We start from the raw sequence: 3,689 nt of genomic DNA on the forward strand, positions 1-3,689 counted from the left end.
GTGGGGCCGCGGGGAGGATGCGGCGGCCCGGCTCTGGCTCCCAGGGGATGGTTCTCCTGAGCCCCTCGAACTGCTCTGCCGGTGCCTTCCCTCTGGCGCGGCGATCCCGGCACCTGCAGCCACGGCCTTGATCCTCCTCCGTCGTCGGGGAGGCTGTGGCCCCGGCGTCTCGGAGCGTCTGTCATGGCGGAGGGAGGTGCGGCGCGGTGTTGGGGAACGGTGCCCTTGTCCCTGAGGCGGCTCCGGACGCGTCGCCTGCGGGACCGGAGCCGAGGAGCCCCCGCTTTGTCCTTCTGAGTCGCTCCTGCCGCCCAGCGGCACCTTCCTCTCGTAACGTCGAGAAGGAGTGATGAAAGCTGCTCTTTCTCCTGAATTATCGAGTACAGCTTGTCTTTTTAAAAACATCAACTGAGAAGCGGCGCATCTCGTGTGCCTCTTTAAGGTGTATGAGGAAACTGGGCCAGTCACTGTTAGAATTGGCCTGTCGGTGGGTTGGGAGGGTAACTTAGCCCCCGAAATACTTTCCTAATGAGGTGTTTTTAGAGCTGCCTCTTAGGTGATTGCTTTTCTTTTCTGCAACAAATTAAAAACTACAGGTAGGCAGGCAAACTTATATCCGTTTTCTCGGTGTGAATAGGTACAGATGAAAGGCTAGAATTTGAAAAAGAAAAGATTTTAGTGTCAATTCATAAGGAGTGCTTTATTTTTCAGTGATATTTTAATAGTATGGCTAGTACTAAAATTTTCTTTTGAAAGCCTCGCTGTTTCAACCCCCGCCCCTTCCCAAAAAACTTTAAAACGTCTTATTAGAAAGGTAAGAAATTTAAATACAAAATTTCTAAAATATACAAAACACAATGAAGAAAATACTGCTCCACCATTCCAGGTAACTGTTGTTAAGAGTATAGTGAGTGGGTACGTTTAGTCTTTTGCTATGCAGAGATGAATGTGTGGATTCTCTTTTTGTAACCCTTTTTCTTACTGACCACCATTTTATGGGGAGCTCTGGTGGCCTAGTGCCTAAGGCACTTTGACTGCTAACCAGAAAGCTGGCAGTTCAAACCCACCAACCACTCCTCCGAAGAAAGGTTGGGCAATCAACTTCTGTAGAGATACCGCCTCAGAAACCCAAGGAGGGGTCGCTATGAGTCGGGTCCGACTTGAGGGCACATAACAACAACCACCATTTTATGGTTGTAATAATTTATTTAATTGAATAAACCCAGATCTTCCCTACTTGAACACACTGTTGTATAAACGTAGCTAAAGCCTGTGCGTTTCCACAATTACTTAGCATAATTCCTAGATGATGGAATGGCTGGGCAGAGTATGCACCATAAAGGTTTTTCTGTGTGCTTTTTAAAATGTGAAGTGCTCCATTTCCCTCACCATAGCAAAAAAGCAAAATTTAAAGATTTCTATAGAAACCCTTTTGGGCCTTGCATGCTCTTCTCTCCAAACAAGTACAGGTATTCTACTCTAGTTCTTACCTGCTTTCTTATTTGTTGATAGCAATTCAGTTTCTCATCTTTTACTCTGCTTTTGTCAGTTTAAGGAGCTCTGGTGGTGTAGTGGTTAAGGCATTTGGCTGCTAACCAAAAGGTCGGTGGTTGGAACCCACCAGCTGCTCTGTTGGAAGAAAGATGAGGCAGTCTGCTTCCGTAAAGATTTATAGCCTTGAAAACCCAGTGCAGGTCGCTATCAGTGGGAATGGACTCCATGGCAGTGAGTTTGGGTTGTTGTTTTTGTTACCAGTTTTTTATTTGGTGAGGCAAAGACAGAAGAGTGACCAGATTTTCTTGAACAAGTTACTTTTCTAAGTGAAGTAGAAGTTATAGTACTTTTGTTTTACCTTTCTTAGGAGGAGGTCTTTAAGGTCAAATGAAAGATTTATGAAAAGTACGTTTAAACATGCTTGTTTTTTTTGTTGTTAACATCTTGTAAAAATTTCAGAACACAGAAGCATCTTGAGATTCATAAAATTTGAAAGTACATTTCTGAATTCAAAAAATTATTCTGTGATACATATCGCCCCCCTCCCTTTCACTTTTTAAAGTTTTGTATTGCTGCCCTGGATCATATTCAAAATGATAGAGTTATGCAGTTGGGTGAAATGAAGGAATCTGCACAAATGTTGAAGGAGCGCATATTTAGAGGCACTATTAGGTTCTGAGGGAACAGATAGAAAACGAAATCAAACACAACCCTTGGTCTCCAGATAAATAAAACCTAGTCTTTGTGCCCTACAGGCTACAGAGTGCCCAGGCAGCTAGAGGGCATAAAAGCTGCTTTCCAAATTTAGACGTGACGCAGGATGTCAACTATTCTCTAGTGTGCTAAAGTCCAATTCGGCCGACTGAGCATCTGAGCAAGTGACCAGGCATTCTCCACAGGGTCATCTTTCTAAAGGTAGGACTTACAAGGTGGAGAACTTAGTATTGGAGTCAGAGAACCTGGATTCTAGTTTCAGGTCCTTCACTTGGGGTATATGGCTTAACCTTTCTGAGACTTACTTTCTTCACCTATAAAATGGAGGTTATTCCAGCTCCCCTCAAAGGCTTGTTAGGAGGATTAAATGAGGTAGGAAGTGATGTGATTAGTCTTACCCACTGATGACAGATTGTTCCAGAAAGAAACTAGGTCTCTTCCAGCTTTGTGTTTCTAGCCCCCAGCAATCATTGGGATAGAGTAATAGTTTGCTAAATTAACACCAGATATTATGGTTAAAAATTCTCTTTGGACCAATGAAGACAGTAATATGGAAGAGAGGAATATTGAAGACAATTTGACTACTATCTGGAGTTAATGTTAAGGAGTCAGAGGAAACATTGAACTGTTTGGACCTAGTCTCACCTCTATTATGACTTTCATTCTCCTTTATATCCCCAATGCCAGGTATGTAGTTCCTCCATATTAACAATGAACCTACTTAAGTCACTCTCATTTCAAAACATCCCTAGATCTCTTGCCCCTTCCAGCCCATACCCTGCTTATCTCCACCTTTTCATAGCCAGACTTGAAGTTCTGTATAATTGGCTTTCTTAGTTTCCTGACTTTCTACTCAGTCCTTGAGCCATGAGCATTATATTTCTTCTATGGAAATGAGTCTGTCTAAATTTTCTAACATATGGGATCAATTTGGGTAATTTGTGTTTCTCTAGGAAATTATCCCTTTCATATAGGTTTTCAAAGTTATAGGTATACAGTTCTACAATGTAACCTGTTAAGATTTTAAAATTTTTCTTCTATTTCAATGGTTATTTCTCCCTTGTCATTTCTTATTTTGTGTATTTGTGATTTCTCTCTGTTTTCCTTGATCAAATTATGTAGTGATTTATGTTTTATTAATTTTTTTCAAAAATAGCATTTTAAATTATTAGATTTATTTTTCTATTCTCTTCATTAGTTTCTCCTTTTATCTGTAATATTTCCTTCTGTGTGCTTTCTTTTAACTTATATTTAGTGTGCTAATTCTTTTGGTTTATTATTTTTTACTGTTTTTGAACTTGGAATTTAATTTGCTTATTTTTATTCTTTCATTTCTATTGATAAATATGTTTAGTGGATTTTCTTTTTATTTATTTATTTATTGTGATCTGGGTGAAGATTTACAGAGCAAATTCACTTTCCATACAGCAGTTCACATATACTTTGTCTCATGTCATTGACCACAGTTTACCACAATGCAA

The sequence above is a fragment of the Orycteropus afer genome, unplaced genomic scaffold (genome assembly GCF_000298275.1).
Source record: "Orycteropus afer afer isolate SDZICR_OR568_19922 unplaced genomic scaffold, OryAfe1.0 scaffold00404, whole genome shotgun sequence".
Lineage (NCBI taxonomy): Eukaryota > Metazoa > Chordata > Mammalia > Tubulidentata > Orycteropodidae > Orycteropus > Orycteropus afer.